At 44.1% G+C, this 17,779-nt stretch overlaps 1 long non-coding RNA gene across 2 annotated transcripts; it reads right to left on the bottom strand.

The window, feature by feature from the left end:
- Positions 1-4,624: 4,624 nt before the first annotated feature.
- LOC131402174 (uncharacterized) lies at positions 4,625-10,165 on the bottom strand. 2 transcript variants are annotated; one of them, XR_009218335.1, is made up of 6 exons: positions 10,021-10,165; positions 9,189-9,280; positions 6,580-6,699; positions 6,076-6,141; positions 4,853-4,919; positions 4,625-4,694 (listed from the first exon to the last, which is right to left on the bottom strand). It is a non-coding gene; the product is annotated as an uncharacterized LOC131402174 (long non-coding RNA). The 2 variants fall into 2 exon arrangements; XR_009218336.1 differs by lacking the exon at positions 4,853-4,919 and adding an exon at positions 4,994-5,142 and having other exon boundaries at positions 4,632-4,694.
- Positions 10,166-17,779: the final 7,614 nt, after the last annotated feature.

Below are 17,779 nucleotides of genomic sequence, written 5' to 3'. Positions count from 1 at the left end.
TTTGTGTATCAGTTCACCAGTAGATGGACATTAGGGGTCTTTTCCGCTTTTGTCTACTATAAATAGGTTGTTATCAACATGTGTGTACAAGTCTGTGTATAGACATTAGTGTTTATTTCCCTTAGATTGATTCCTAGGAGAGGAATGGCTGGGTAGACGTATGTAATTATTAACGACGCATCCAAGCTATTTTTCACCAGCACTCGATGAGAGTTTCAGTGACTTGACATCTTCAACAACACTTGCTATAGTCAGTTTTTTTAACTTTAGCCATTCTCAAGTGTGGTGGAATCTCGTGATGACTGTCACTTACATTTCCCCAATGACTCATGTTGTGAAGGAGAAGGCAAGTCACGCACAGATTGGGAGAACACATCTGCAAAACATATCCCTAGAAAAGGATGTGTATTTATATTATATAAAGAGCTCTTACAACGCAATAAGAAGACAAGCAACACGTCATGGATTACCAGGAGACAGCAGATCAGGCCTGTGATGAGCACCAGGAGTCCCGCCAAGCAGATGAGGATGAGGGCCCAGAAGGGGAGGTCTGAGGAGACAAGTGGTGAGGTAAGCCACATCCTGTCATCGCCCAAGGGCTTCTGGTGACCCCACTGTGCCTCAACCCTCCTTGACAAGGGTTGGCCAACATTCTTCATCATCCAAGACACTGTGCGCACGGTTCTCTTCGATGAGACACAGCATGAACATACTCATCCCCTACCATGGGCTGAGGCTTCCTGCAGGTTTACCAGGCTTCTCAGTCAAGGTATCATCTCTATTGGGAGAATATTCTGGAAGTGAATGAAATGGAGAATGCATGTGAGTGTGTTTCACTCTTTTTAATAAAACTTTTTAGACACAGAAAAATAAAGGGAACAGTCTCATAAACATCCATCATCTAGATTTAACAATGTATATTCCATCCAATTAAAACAATATTTCATCAATGTATAAATTATTAACACTTGCCACCCTTGATTCATCCCATGTTTTCAATGAAATATTAAAGTCAAGTAGACATCATGATGTTTCACCCAATTTTAGTTTCCATTTCTAAAAAGTGAGCACACTGTGCTACAAAATCCAAGACTATTATCACAGAACAAAAGTGTAATTAATTAAACGAAATTCATACCTCTGGGCGCAGAGGACTGAATTTGGACTGGACTTTCTTAGGACGGTCGGGGGGAGAATGGGTCATCACAGTTGGCAAGCCTATGGAATCTCTCTAAATTTGTAAAATCCCACTCAAAAGTGTTCTTCCATGCCTGGAAACACATCATCCCCTTCTACTTTATCTGTTTGCTTAATATTCATTTTCTAGGATTAACCTACAATGTAATCTCCTGCAGGAAGTCTTCTCTGAATACCGCCTCCAAGTATGAGTTTGTTCACATCAAATAATTGATGTTTCAATTCTCTATTCTTGTTATTGCCAGCTACAACATAAACTCCAGGAGGGGAGGACACACAGCACTCAGTGGGCACGGGGGGAGGGGTGCAGGCCCCCCTACTTGTACCTCTATCCAGAAAAACTCTTAGAGGTGTGCTGTCTGATATGGAGCAGCAACAAGTCTTTTTTTGAATTAAAATTAATTTTAGTTAAATTAAATAAAAAATCTAGTACCTCAGTAACATTAAAAATCAGTAACAATAAAGACCAGTCACAATACCATCCTTCGAGTACTCAACAGCCACATGCGGCTATGCACTGGAGAGCACAGATATAGAACATTCCACCACTGCAGAAAGTTCTAGTGCATTGGTGATCATCTAGAGTGGGACTTGGCAAACTATAACCTGTAAATCAGAAACCACATGACCCCAAACCTGTAAGTCTGCTTCACACAGAGCTGGAGGCCCTCACTGACCATCTGGCCCAGTGGCTTTCAGTGGAGAGATAAGGAAACAAAAGTCCAGAGAGGGGAGGTGACTAGCTTCAGGTCATAGAGCTGTCTAGGAGAAGGTGACGGCCTCCAATATTACACTGGTGTCCTTGTCTCTCTATGGTGGGTAAAGACTGGGGGACTATGCCACCTCCTGCCAGCCTGAGAAAGTTCAATGCTCTCTCAGCCCCAGGCATCCAGAGTCCCGAGAAAGGTCTCACTTCATTTCCCAATGACCAGGGAGCCTTAACATCCCCAAGGACACTCTTCCTTACCAGGGTCAAGTTCTGCATCTGGGTCCATTCTGGGTCAGCCACAGGAATTCCTCATAGATGGCAACTCTGTCCAATCTCTGTGCCAAGGCGGCAAGGTACACAGGGAGTCCACGCCAGTGTGGTTACTGTGGGGGACAGACCTGGAAGGGCACAAGGGATGAACAAGTGTGTCTAGAATTCTACCTTGATACTAGATTCCCTGCTTCTGTGTCCTGTCCAAAATAACTTTCTGCAATAATGTAAACATTTGTCTGCACTACCAAATACACTCATTATCATCCCCATGGTGTTATCAAGCACTTAAAATGTGGTTAGTGTGTGTGAGTGAGGAACTGAATTTCTCATGTAATTTCAAGTAATTAATTCATAAATAAATAACCACAGGGAGAACATTTTTGAAACATTTGAGAAAGATTTTCTGCAAATGCATAAAAACAATGAAAACACTGGTAAAAATTGTCAAAATCAACTTTTCAGAAGTCTAGAAATTAATCAACAGCTTGTAAGAATCTGAGGAGGGTTTAGTGAAGAAACATGGTGGAATCTTGATAACGGGAGCAAACTTTGTGGCACTATAACTTGCACTATCCCATCCTGCTCTCACAATATCCTCCATAACTTTGAAAATCATCAGTCTCAGAACCATGGTAGCTGAGACAACCAGCAGCCAAGCAGCCATAATGGGTTTGGAGCTCTGAAAAGAACCATCCCCATTGAACTGTCACTAGCTGACCTTCCTGGCAGCTTCCCGATAAAGCCCCATGTTCAGGGCTTGACGTTACTTGAGTCAGAGCTTGCCCAGGGAGGAAAGTCTGTCCCCAGGGCACTTGCTAAAAACAATCAGAGCTAATTGTTTTCTATTGTAGTTGCCTGAGGGAGTGATACCAGCTGAGGCAGGCAAGAGGTGAGCCAAAAACTTAGAAGAAAACTTGGGGGAATGTGATGTCCACAGGGGCCTTTGAAAAGCTGCAGTGTATTTGCGGGCATCTAGAAGGACACAAGGGCTCAGGGCTATGGCACGCCCAGGCAAGACTTGAGAACATCTTAATCTCTAACCTCTAGTTGAAGGGTTGGGTTAATATCTGAAAACTTGACTATGTATTACACAATATTAATAGAATAAGGGCCAATACCAGGCAATCTGGACCACATACACAGAAAAGAATTTCGCAAAATACAACGCCCTTCGTGTCTAAAAAAGAAAACACTCAACAATTTAGGAATAGAAAAAGCTTTCTCAACCTATAAACAGCATCGATGAAAAACCCACGGCTAACACCATATTCAATGGTGAAAGACTGAAAATTCCCCCCTAAGACCAGGGACAAGACAATGATGTCTTCCCATATCTCGTATGTTAATCACAGGTACTAAAGGTTCTAATGAGGGCAATCAGGCAAGAAAAAGGAATAAAAGAAATCCAGATTGGAAGGGAAGAGGTAAAACTATTTGTTTTGCAGATGAGAAGATATTGTATATAGAAAAACCTAAAAAATACACTCCTCTCCACACACAATATGTGAATCGTATCCTAATAGGTGTATAAAAAATTTAAATTGCCCCATGTGGTTAGCGGCTACAGTATTAGAGAGCACAGTTAGACTGCTGATATTTGTTGAAAGTCTCCAGAAGAGGAGGAGGAGCAGGATGCTGGAGGTTGGTGGCACCAAATGTTAATGCTTTCCTCATCCCCCAAAAGCCTATGGAAGGAGATGTTAGGATTAGCTGACAGGGATGTGGGGCAGAATGGGCACGATGTAAGTGACTTCCAGATCAATTATGTGTCACGGGAGCTCAGAGTCATCAGCCACCAGCTCAGCCAATGCTTCCAATCTCCTCAACCTACATTAAGTTGGTGACCAGGCAGGAGTGGAATGGAATATGTCTCAAAGTTGGGTGCCGCTGTAGAGCTTGGTGACCTAGAACAAACACGAGGGAGAGTGGGTGAGATGAAGGTCTCCTGGGGATGCACGGCGCCACTGGAGCCAGTGAAAGATCACAGACCTTGGGACAAGGGAGACCTGAGTTCTGATCCTGGCTCTGCCCCTAACTCACTGTGTGACCTTAGGCACAATACTCCCCTTTCTGAGCTTCAGTTTACCCAGGTGAGAAATGGGAAAGGCAGCTAGGACATCACCCCTGGACACTGAGAGAACCCAGACATGCAGGGAAAGTGAAGGGTTGAAACAATCACATAACAGATATAAGTCAGATGGAGGAATGACGGTGCCCTCAGGGCAAGGAGAGACGGGAGTGGGAGACCCCACCTGGTCCTGGGTGTCTCTCAGCAGGGCGGAGTACTCCGAGGATGTGGGCTCCGAGATGCTGAGGTTCCAGCTGATGATGCGGAAAAGTAGCTGGTGCTCTCTCTTAATGGATAAACTCTGGGCTGCGGAGCCAGGAGCCACCGAGAGGAAGAGCAGACAGGTGGCAACACTCAGCTCCCAGCACAGAGGCATGGTGGCCCACGGGATCAGGGTGGCGGGTGCAGACAGCGTCCACACAGGTGGCTGCCCCATCCTTCTCAGGCCTGGGGAGAGAGGGATGTGGGGAGTCTAGAGAGAGGTCCTGAAACCTCCGGGGGTGGGGGCCAGAACAGGAACGAGGAAATGGGAGGACAGTGGAGAGACAGAGAGGGGTGGTCACAAAAGTGGTCATTAGGGGCAAATGCTGAGGGGATGGTCTCACCTGAGGGAGACCAGTCTGCAACTTGAGTAGAAGGGGCCCAGGCTGCTCTTCTTGAACAATGATCCAGCTGGGGAGGAAGGAGGAGGAAGAGGAGCAGGAGGGACAGGGGTTGGAGGAAGGGCTGGGTGGGATTTAACCCACCAGGAGCTGCTGGAACCAGGGTTTCACCAGGCTCTGCAGGACCTTCTCAGTGAAGTTGAACATGGCATAGCCATTGCTCATGTCTGATGAATACCGGAGGGTGGAGATGGTGACGTTGACTGTGAGGGTCTTCAGGTTGTGCCCCAAAGCTGCAAGACGAGAGGGAGAGCGATGGCCATCTCTGAAAGCTGGCCTGAGACCAGACCAGAGTCCTGCACTCATTATAATCTGTCATCTTCTGTCCCAGTGGCACCACCACCCACCCGTGTGGTCACCCAAGTCAGAACCAGCACATCTACTCAGCTCCTCCTCCCTCCCAGTAACACCCATTCACCTTGCACACTGGTCCTCACATACACTCCCTCTCTCCATCCCTGTCCTAGCTCAGGTCTTAACTTCCTTCACCCGGACCAACACCCCAGCAGGCTCACTGGATGCTCTGTCTACAGGATGTTCTACATGGACTACTAGAAGAATCTTTCTGAAATGAATACCTCACTAGGGCCACCACTGCTCTAGTACCACCCATGGCTCCCTATGGCCTTCAGTGTTTAGTTCAACCTTCTTGACCTGGCACTCAAGTCTCTACTCAATCTGGCTCCTGCTGACTTTTCAGTCTCATTTTATCCATCTATTGCGGGTTAAACATTATGCTTCATGCAACCCAAATTCGTTTCAATTCTCCCCATACGGCATCTTGTTTCTGGCTGGAGCCTTTGCTCATGGAATCCTCTCTGCCAGGAAATCCCTTCATCCTCTATTTACCAGGTTCCCTCCTACACATTCTTAAAGACTTCATTCTGTTGAAACTTTCTCTAGCAAGCTCTTTCCCTCCAAATTATGCCAGGTGCCTCTCCCCAAAATATCCCACATTGTATTATAATGATGTGTTAATTCCACAAGACTAGGGGCTCTCTGAGAGCTGGCCTTAGACTGAATCGTTGGTATAATCTTTGTGATCAGCATGATTGTCCTAAAACCAGAATTTCATACCCTGGCTTCCCACCTCCTGGATCAAACCTGGCTCATGGGGAGTGGGGCCAGAGAGCTTCTCTTGGGAAGGAAAAGGGGCCCCCAGATACCTGTGGTGGCTTCTGGTGGCTCAGGTGATGATCAAGTATGCAGGGACGTGGTGGCCGGCTCGGGAGCTGTGGATAAGGCTGTCATCAGGGAGGGACAGAGTGGGAGGAGACCCGAGGCTCACACGGGCTCCAGCACTGGCTGTCTCAGGACCACCATTCACAGGTAAAGCATAAATGAGAGTGAGGGGACCGGTGACTGTGTGAGTAGAAGGAATGAGCAAGCCTGTGGAGGAGAGGAGCCCAAGAGAGAGAGATAGGTGAACAAGAGTGACTGAACTCAGAGGAGAGATAGATAGGCAGAAAAATGGGCAGATGGATGGGATACCTGGAAAAGGAGGACCAAGGGCAGGGCTTTAGGAGAATTAAAGTGAAAACCATGTGGGGTCAGAATGTGGTGGAGAACATGTCTGTGTCTAAGGCTTTCTCACACTGGCTGGGACTCTCCACCAGAACCCGGGAGGGAGAGAAGGGATGAATTAGGGTCCTTCCAGGTCCTTCCTTCACCAAGGACAGCAGATGAAGGAGAACAAGTGCTCCCAAACTACAAATGCAGACGGGACACAGGAGACCAGGGCCAGGAATACTCACTGGTGGTAGTTGGGGCCACGGCTCCATAGGTGTAACCTGTGGAGAGAAGGTGAGAGGAGCTGAGCAAGTGTTGGGGTGAACATAAAGAATTAAGGGAGAGAAAGGATGTAGGGACCTTTGTGGGAAAAGCAGAGGGGAAAGCAGAGGGGACGAGTGGAGGGGTGTTCAGGAGGAAGGCAATAAGTTGGAAGGTGGCTGGACCCAGTGATCACACAGTGATGAGAAGACTGAACCCATACCAGGAGGATAGAGAGATGGATCATAGCTCACTTTAGAGCAATGGAGGGAACACAGAACAGACAGCGTGGCTGTAGCACAGCCCCTCACCACTGAAGCAGAGGCTGTCCCAGTCCAGGGTGAAGGAGCCCAGGTAGGTGATGCGCTGAGTCTCATGGCTCAGCTCCCAGTAGAGTCACTCTCTGTCCAGCCTGGGACCTGCGGGGGTCAGAATGGAAGGTGCAGATGATGTCCACGCCAGTGGCTACCCCACCCTTCTCAAGCCTGGGGGAGGAAGATCATGGGGATGTGTAATACTGAGCAGGGGTCATTCTGGGTGTGTAAAGCGAGAGAGGGGAAGGGAGGAAGGTGATGGAGATGCTGAAGGGGCTGCTCTGATGCCTGCAGGGGCTCTCCTAGGTGTCTACCTTGTGAGACAACCCCCTGACAAGTAAGACCTGACTTCTTTTAGGATGTGGATGGGGGGGCCTGTGAGTGGCAAAGAGGGGTGAACACACAGACCTGGGTGAGGGGGCACCTGCAGGTCTGCACAGACAGCAGCGAGAACAGTCAGTGGCCTGTGCCATCTGACACATGCAGGCAAGAAAGCACCGTTATGTTCTCTTGGTTCTACACTCCATGGTCTTTTCTTTCTACTTCTTTCCTACTCCACAGCCATCACTCAGGCCTAGGGAACAATCATCTTATTCCTAATCTTATTCCCAATCTTATTCCCAGCACCTCCTATCTTGCCTATTAAGTCTTTATTCTTAACCATGAAGTCCATTTTAACCCACATGCTTAGACCAAACGCTAATCACATCATCCTTCTACTCGCATCTCTCCAGAGTGTTCCCATTGTTCTAAGAACAGAGTCCCAAGTCACCCCTGATCTGATCCTGCCTGTCCCCCCTCGCCAGTGTGGCTCACACCCCTCCCCGTGTGTTGACTCGGCTCAGCCATCATTCTTCTCAGTTCATGGACACACCAGGCTCTCTGCTTCAGGGGTGTCCTCATGCGTGTCCCTCTGCCTGAAACGCTTTCTTGAACACACTCCCACACCCTCACTCCAGTCTAACCCTCCTGCCAGCTAAATCCAGTCCCAACTCTAGCTCTCAAGCTAAATATCAGTCCTTCTCAAGAGGGCTTCTCTGCCCCCTCATGTTGATTCCCCTTGTGCCAAACTCCCACATCACTCTCATCATTAACTTTTCAAAATCCAAATTCCCAAATACAATGTAAATTCCATGGAGGTGGGACAAGGTCTCTCTGGTTCTCCAGGTCCCCATGCATGTGTCCCAGGGCCTGGCTCATGAGATGAGGAACCATCCCGGTTTGTCTAGGACTGCCCTGGTTTGAACACTAAACGTCCTGTGTCCTGGAAAACCCCACTGTCCTGAATAAACGAGGATGGTTGTTCACCATTAATTATACACTCAGAGACTATCTATTGCATGACCAGCACACATTCCCCTCAAGAACATCTCAGGAAAGCTAGAATGAAAAAGGCACACACACATACACACACAATTAGTAGAGGCCAACAACTAAATACAAAAGTACTTAACAAGATTCTCTGCAACGTGAATCACCAGACCGTTATTTCAGAAAAGTTTCAAGAAACAAAGTTAATTCCCTTTAGAAAGCAAGGTGGAGAGGACAGTCTTTTTGGAGACTAGCGCCCTTCCCTTCAATCTACAGTGTTGCTTAGTACTCCTCCAAATGATTTGAAATGTCATAAAGAAAAAAAATGCTCAAAATAAATCTGGCTACTGGCAAATTGAATTTTAAATTTGTTATTAATACAAAGAAGTTCAAATCATCTTTTTCCCTGAATGCTCCTTTATTTCAAATTTATGTGGAGGATTTATAGGACTTTAGAAATCAAATTGAAAGGGTCTAAGGAATGTTGCTGAGTATCCCTGCTAATATTTCATGGGATGTCCTCTAATACTACATACACACGCAAAACATTTCTGTATTTATATTATATATAAATCCTGACTTTTGAATATTATGCAATGCAAGTAAATCTATATTTTCTACTATAATACACATTTGCAGTTATTTAGGTTTGTTTCATGTGTTTTTATTTGCATATAACTCTACTTACTGAAATATTTACCACATAGAACCACACACAGCTTACCATCTTTCCATCCATCAACTATCAATAATTTTTCTCAAGATACCTTCACTCTCAGTGACTCCAGGTGGTGACAACCGGAGCCCAGGAAAGCTCACTGGCAGGTCTTCTGCACAGCGGATGCTGCCGGAACCTGTTGGTACCAGGTCCACAGGGTACTCACCTGGTCACACAGAAATCCATGGATCAGCGAGGACAGGTGGACCCTGAGCCTGGTTTCACATCAAACTTGAGCTCCACGGATGCTTTTCGTGTCTGAGGGGGGATAAAAAGCACAAACAAGCTTTTGAGGCCTTTTATAGGGTGTTGGATGGAAAGGCCAACCCCATTCACTGTTCTATTTTTGTATTTACTGATTTAACTGTAACTGTTGGTTGTGGCTGGATTTTCCCGATTCCTATCCAGCCACCTGTTGCTCCCCGAGATGGGAGAAAGCAGCTTCGTGCTGTGTGCACTTGAGTCGCTCAACTCACTTGGCTGGACAGAGACTTTTTGGTGACTCTGGACCCTTTAAACAAGCTTGTCATTTAGGGACCCTGTAAGTGACTCGCTGACTTCTCAACAAGTTCCACACTTCATTCAGGGCTCGGGAGATTTTCAGGTCCTGGAGCAGGTTTCCCAACCTCGGCACAACTGACATTTGGGGCCGGATAATTCTCTGTGGGGCTGTGCTGGGCCCTGGAGGACGCTGAGCAGCATCCTTGCCTCCCCCCCAGATGCCAGGAGCGCCCCATTTGTAACGACCCAAACATCGCCTCCAGAAGCGGCTAAAGCCCCCTGGGGACAAAATCACACGGAGGACGGTGACGGGGACTCAGAGGAGGGGACGGCGGCGCCCCGAGCCAGGAGGAACAGCAGCCTCGGGGGCCCTGAGCGAACAGCCCGGGGGAAACGGGGCTGCGAGGGGACGGAGAGACGCCGACCCCTGACGGGGCTGCCCACGGCCCAGGCCCCTCCCTGGACCGCGACTGGAGCCGGGACCGCCCGCCGCTCACCGAGCTCCGCCTCTGAGGGCGAACGTCCAGGGGAATTCGGTCCGCAACGAGAAGACGGAACACACCGCTAAGAACGCCCGCTCCATCCACGGCGCCGCCCGCGCTTCCGGTTCCGGTCTCGGGCGGGCGTTCGGTGAGGACGAACGTTTGGGGGCTGTGGATTGAGGCGGCGGGCGGGGCGAGGCCGTGCACCCCAGCCTCGGGGGAGATGTCTAGTTTCTAGAGTGAGTGAGAAGCTGGAAAGCAGGCTGGGTCAGCATCAGGGACAGGGACAAAATCTAGGGGCGGGCTGTGGGCGGGGCCAAGGCTGTGAGTGACAGCAGGCCGGGGAGGCAGTTCTATGGGCGGGAACAAGGGTGCAGGCAGGGCAATGAGCCGGGACCAGGCTGTAGGCGGAGGCAGGCCCGAACGTTGTGGGCTGAGACCAGTTCCAGGGGCGGGAAGAGGTGGGGTGTGGCTGGAATAATTCAGGCAGACTTTACAGGGGGAGGAAATCAGCTCCAAGGGCGTGGCTGGAGGGGAGGCTTTCCGTGGACCCCTAGACTGTACAGGTAGCTGGATGTTGAACAGCTGTTCTTCATTCCTTTCCCCACCTTAACATAGCCTCATAGAACGATGTGCCCATATTTAGAATTCTAAATTTTTTGTGCGTTTCCTGTTCTTAATTTCGTTAAAAAATTGGATCATATATTCACATTTCTCTACAACTTGCTGTTCCAAGCCAGTAGATAAGGATATAACGCTATTTTAATTTTAAAAATCTGGGGGGAGGGAGGCCTACGTCATAGGTGCACGTATAAGAAAACTTCAAATATTCTCACTCTACCACTGTCTCCCGGTACTTTTGCACAGAGATAAACATCCTTTCCTCCTCTATCCTTCCAGACATACTGTGTATATGTGGGACTGTGTATATGTTCAAGCCCAAGAGGGGTGTCCCCAAGCAAAACCTGAAGCCCATGAATTGTCTCATGCATCAGAAGTTAATGAGAAGAGATTTAATTTTCTGGTGGAAGGAGAGGAACCAGTGATGAATCCATAGGAAGACAACAAAGAAACAAGAGAATTTTACCATTTAAACGGTCAAAGGAAAAAGTGAGAAAGAAAATGTATTCATACTAGCTGACGTAGCACATTTCTGGATAAGATTCGTATGCTATAAAATGGTAAACACTGATGTCATAAAACAGTAGACATTGAATTTTGATTTATCTTAATTCATTAAATAGTTATATTGGGCAAGGGGAATTATGTTTTTAACATATGTAAGAACTCTTTGTGCTGATTTTTTCAGAGAATAAATAAACTATAAATAGTCAAAATCTGAAAAATGAAAAAGCTGTATGAGTAGCTAATTTAGAAATATAGATTTTAAACCAGAAAATTAAAGAAGTTGTTTTTGGAAGCAGAGTCAAGAGTGGGGAAAGTAGCTTTTCATTATAAGCCTTGGAGTATTATTTGAGAGATGTGCGTATACATACACACACACGCACACACACAGAAGCCTGAATTTGTATTCCAAAGGGATCATCTAACTCTACAAAGAATTTGTAAAAAGGATTCACTTTACAAGAGTAGAACGTATTTTGAAAACTACAGACTTCAAGCATTAAAAAAGCTGTCATCATCCCGGTGGAAAAATGAATGGGGCATCACTTTCCAACCCACATGTTGATAAGCCTTTTACATACATTACTCTTGAGTATTCTCACAGAAACCCGTAAGGAAGATAGTATTATCTATCTCCATTTTGCAGATGAGGAAATTGGTGACAGCATATTGCTAAAATTTTCATATAAGTTCTCAATAGATATTGTTTTATGTTAAAATTGTTTATTGAATTTTCTTTTCATTAATAAAATGATATGTGTCACTCTTACAAATAAGCAAATGATGTGTAAAAGCAATTTAGCAAAACTACAGTTTTCTTTTGATATAATTAAATATAACAATCACTTTATCATTTTTCTGCTGTCTGCCTCACATCTACGAAGATGCTTCGTATCCCAAAGGCTTACTAGAAAAATCTACTAAAAATCAAGAATCAGGGAATACCCATATTATGCCAGGTTCCTGAATACATGCAAAAAAAGCCATTATAACAATTTTTTGTACAGAAATCTTAGATCATTCATGAAATGATAACGACACAAATCATGATTAGGCAAGGTATTTCTGTAGAATGACAAATATTTAAACTTTAGACATTTAGAAAGGTAATTCATTACAGTAACTAATGTGTATAAGAATTTTTTCAAACTCACTAAGTGCCAGGAAGTCATTTGACAAAATGCACTGCAATATTATTCACAATAACCAAGAGATAGAAACTGCCTAATTGTGCACCCGTGGGTGAAAGGATGAAGAAAATCTGGGGCATCTATACAATGGAATATTATTCAGCCTTAAAAAGGAAGGAAATCCTGTATTTAGAATTGCTTGCCTGGATCATTTCAGTAGCCATGTGCTTTCTTCCTTAGTCCCTTCTGATCCATTCACCAACCAGGAACCAAGGTGATCCTTTTACAATGTAAGCGCCACAACCTCTAATGGATGCCTAAAAGAGATTTTGGAGGTGGACTGCCTGGGTACCAGCTGTGTGACCTTGGTCAATTATATAACCTCTAATGTTCCTCATCCATACAATAGAGGTTAATAGTATTGTCTCCATGGCATTGTTGTGAGGATTAAATGAGTGAATACATGTCAGATGCCTAGAAAGTGCCTTGCACATGATAAGGCATCATGAAAAATTTAACTGTAATTATAATCAAATTAAATATTGTGATGGCCTATTAATTAAGTTGAACCATATGAAATTTCTAATATTCAACCATTTTGACCCATTATTATTGTTGAATAAATGATAAAAGTCTAGGCAGGTTTGTTAGAGTCAAAAAGGATTGGATAAATGAAAATATTATTAGAAAAAATGATCTGAAATAGATTGCTTTGCAATTTACAAAGCAGTTTCTCATACTTTGTTTCATTTAATCTCTATAGAATGCTTTTCAGAGTCTTATTACCACTGTCTCTGAAGGAGTAACCGACTTTCCCCAAATCACACCACATTAAATAACACAATTAGAGTGGAAACATCATTTCAAGTATAAATCCCATATGATATTTTTTTCCCCTTCATAATAACATTGGTCCTCTCAAGCAAGTGATGAAATAATGTTGATTCCTAGGAACTTAGTCTTAAAGAGACATACTCTCAGATGATAAACACTATGTATTTGAAACAAGGGTGTTGTGAGAAGAAACTTGGAACCCATGCTTTCTTGGTTTTCAAGTCCATGATTAGACTTCTGGTAAACAGTCAAAGAAGGGAAAGGGTGAATAATAGTCCAGAATGAAAAAGTTTGATGTATATGTAACTTTATTGATCACCTCAAGATTCTCTTTTTGTTTATGTTCTGTGTCACCCTACTAGAATATAAATGCTCTTAGGGTAGATCACTGCTATCGTGCAGCAAGTGGAAGGCACTGAGTAAATATTTATTAAAGGAATGAAAGTGGCCTTGAATACATCTGCTCTTTACTCACCAGAGAACAGCCCCATAGCAGGCAAATGGCATCATTAACAAAATTTTAAAAATCATATCCTTATTAGCTAGTAACCATGGATACAAGGCTCCCATTTATTTCATACTTTCTAAGTACTTAAGCATTCTGGTGTATTAGGGAGTGTTTCCACAGCCTTGCTGTAACATAAAGCAAGACTTTTTGGCCCATTGATTGCTGTTCCCTGCAAGGCCCATCTCTATACTTACCTCTAAACAATTAACTATAGATTTGTTATCCCAATGAACAGCGATTTGGTATGGAACCTGTTTTATCAGTGTCATGCGAAAGTAGACATTTGATATGTCTTTAAGGGGTGATATGGATAATAATGTTGATGCAGAAGAAGACAACTAAAAATTCTCTCTGGTCTTTGTCAAGTGCATCTGGGTGAAGGGTATCTTGTTGTCACTGGATTTCAGAACTCAAGAAGACTCTTCCAACTCTTCATGTTACAGGTGAAGAAACTGAAGTCTAAAGAGGTTGAGAGATTTGACCAAGACTAATTCCTGGGACTAGAGAAAGATCCTCTGATTCTCAGCTGGCCACATTGTCATAAGATCTCCAGCTCCAAACAGCCAAGAAAAGCAAGTCTGTTGATTTCCAGGCAGAAATGATTCCCCTTCACGTTTTTACTTTTTCTCCCTTACATGCCTGTTCTGCCCTGACAAGGAATTTATCTGATGTTTACGCTAAACTTCAGAAGAGGAAAATGCTCCTGGCAAGCACTTGTGATTCAGTGTGGCAATGGAGAGCACAGTCATGAAAAAATGAGAATCAAAAGAATAAGAGGTAAATAATATTAGAGAAGAAGAGAAAATCGATTATATTAGTGGGACATAACTTATAAAATTTAGAACTGGTAAATAAGTGCAGTAATGTATAAGGAAGCTAGATTCCTATATGAAACATCAAAAATACTGTTACATGAGCAAGAATTAGTTTAAACATGTAAATAATTATTCCATTCCTAAGAGCAATGAATTATTTAAGATGAGTAGTTAAAATAATTGGAACTACACATTAGTTATATGAAGAAGATTATAAAGAGATACAAAGCGTGTAAAAGCTCTGATTAAATGGAGAGATATACTATACTTGTGATTGAAAACAGCGTTTCAAAAATATCAATTTTCCAAACATTATTCAGATTCCATGTGCTTCAAATCAACTTTTAAAATGTTGTAGTGTTTGTTTTATAGACTAAAAGATATCCATTTGTAAAATAAAATGCTGGACCATCAACTAACATTATTCACAAGTAAATCATTCCAAATGGATTATAGAGCTAAAATTAAAAGTAAAAATCCCCTGCGTATAACAGTGGTGGATGACAATATATAAGAATATACATAATCTTAAAATTAGTGAAGATATTCTTAATATATATATATGCTTAAAGATGTCTGGTTGAAAAGAGGAAGGAGAAAAAGTAAAATGGAACATGATATGGTCTCTGATTTTCTTTCAGTGACTTAATCTATAGAAAAATATTCCAGTCTACGATATTGGATAAAGAAATAGAAATCTGTGATAATTACACAAATAATGAGGGGACATATATAAATGGTAGCATAATGTATCAGTTAGTTTCTGCTGTATAACAAACCAACCTAAAATTTGGTGACATCAAATAAGAATAGTTTATTTTTTCTCAAGATTCTGTGGGCTAACTGGGCAGTTATTTTGATCTGGACCTATTGGTGGCTGAGCTGGGATTGGCTGGTCTAGGACAGCCTTACTCACATATCTGATTGTTGACTTGAAGTCACCTGGAGTAATGGAGATGTGCAGTCTATCTAGACTCATTCACATATTGATGGCCTCAGGCTTCCCAAGGGCAGCCAGAGAAGGACAAGTAGCAACAATGAGCAAGTGGTTTTCATGCCTTTGCTTATGTCATTTGTTAGTGTCCCATTGGCCAAAGCAAGTTACAAGGCCAAGTCTACCCAGAGTCAACGTGGGATGCTACAACCAAACAGACAGTGGGAGAAGACTAATGTGTGGCCATTTTCGCAATCTTTCACACATAATTTTAGAGGAGAATTAGTATGAATGTTTTTGTATTTGTTCATTTGAATGCCTGAGGAAAATTGTACAAAGCCAAAACAAACGTAAAGCAAAAAATTAAGTGGAGATGTAAGGTAAGTTTAGTTGGTACTTAAAGTGGATATCCAAAAATGTGGTAGTTTATTTTTCAAGTGTATGCAAGTTCTTGTGACCTATGAAAATAACTTACATTTCGATTATTTTCTCGCTGAATGTGTTTTATTCGTTAACACATTTGATGTGGTTCTCTCTGGCCTTAGGAAAATAACGTAGCACTTGGGAGCAAAGATGCAGCCTAATAGCCCCACACTGGAGGCCAAGATGGAGCAGACATCCACGGCCACCAGGACCTTGCCCTTGGTGCTGTGGTAGACGGGGAGGAAGGTGACCCAGACACTGCAGAACACCAGCATGCTGAACGTCAGGATCTTGGCTTCATTAAAGGTGTCAGGCAGGTACCGGGCCAGGATTGCCACAGTGAAGCTGCCCAAAGCCAAGGAGCCCAGGTATCCCAGGACACAGTAGAAAGCAGTGACCGAGCCCTTGTTGCACACGACGAAGATGTGGCAGTGCTCAGAGTATGCATCTCTGTCAATGAAGAGAGGAGAGGTTCCCAGCCAGATTCCACAGAGACTCAGCTGGATAAAGGAGCAGATGGGAATGATGAAGTTAGGTTCCTCTGACACCAAACACTGCCTCATCCTTCTCTCTGGTGCAGTGACCTTGAAGGCCACAGCCACACTCATAGTTTTGGCCAAGACAGTGGAAACAGCCACAGTAAATACAACTCCAAATTTGATTTGATGAAGACTGCAGGTGGCTGTCTTGGGACGACCAATGAAGAGTAAGGAGCGGAGGAAGCAGAGGGTGAGGGAGATGAACAGGATGTAACTGAGAGTCCGATTATTGGCCTTGACTATGCGAGTGTCTTGGTGCTTCAGAAAGACCCCCAGGACCACAGCTGTGAGGACAGAAAAGCACAGAGCTGTGCAGGCCAGGGCCTTCCCCAAGGGGTCCTCATAAGCCAGAAAGGTCACAGCATTTTGAGGCAGCAATCTCACGCTCTGTTGGCATACTGATGATCTGGACACTTCACACACTGAGCCATGTCTGGGGAGAGACGCAAAGTGTCCTCAGCCAAGGTTCAGTCATTCTCTCTTATTCACATGCCCCCAAAGCAGGCATTGGGTAAGTTTAGTCAATTGTCTTCCTTTGTTGCTCCAGGCACCAAATAACAGAATGCTCTGCAGAGAACCATTCCAAGTTAATACTGCCCATCTTATTTATGGTTAAGTAAACAAAGCTATTATTCTTCTCAGTATTTATCTTGCATATTCATGAAAGCACTTTTTTCTCAGCAGAAAACCAAATGTCCTGCCTGTCTCTCTGAGCTATACCCCTGTAAGCTATGGCCTAGATTTACTTATTCAGTGAGCAAGCAGTTATTGGAAAACCTCCATGAGCCAGATAATATGCTACATTCTCGGGAAACAGAGATGACCAAGTCATAGAACTCACTCCTGGGGAGTTTCAAAATGAGACCATTTCTACCATCTAAAATGATCTCCAAAACATTTCATCTTGGTTTCACTTCCACCAGTTCTGTTAAGATTTTAGTCACTTCTCTCCTATGTTACCATAAGATCTTTTTACTCTTGTTCCCTGCCATTGATCTGCATCACAAGTGATACTTCTACATGTAAGTGGGATCATGTTTAGCCTCCATTAAAAAATCCGACAAACTCTTAGGAAGACCAAAAAGACTGTATATCCTTGGTCTTGCCTACCTCTACTACCTCTGCTCTGATTTTTAAGATTCCCAAATCTTCATGTGGTTCTGAAACGGTTCCGTGCCCACTTATCCCTGCAGGTATCAATACACGCTTTTTCCTTCTACAGGGGCATTGCTCCTTCCTCTTTATGTCCCTTTAAATTCTCTCACTTTTCACGTTTAGAACTACAATCTGCCTGATAAGGTTTTCTGTGGATAGTGTGAGTTAGGGTTGGCGAGTCATTGTCTTATTCATGAAGACAGCCAATTTACCCAACATGGTTTATTGAAAAGTCTTTCATTTTCCCACTCCTCCTCAGTGTTTCCTTGTAAATCAGACGTCTATACGTGAGTCCCTATACGAGCAGCTTG

The sequence above is a fragment of the Diceros bicornis genome, assembly GCF_020826845.1.
Source record: "Diceros bicornis minor isolate mBicDic1 chromosome 30 unlocalized genomic scaffold, mDicBic1.mat.cur SUPER_30_unloc_5, whole genome shotgun sequence".
Taxonomy (NCBI): domain Eukaryota; kingdom Metazoa; phylum Chordata; class Mammalia; order Perissodactyla; family Rhinocerotidae; genus Diceros; species Diceros bicornis.
The sequence above is the reverse complement of the archived record's forward strand: the minus strand, read 5'-3'. Positions and strand labels throughout refer to the sequence as shown.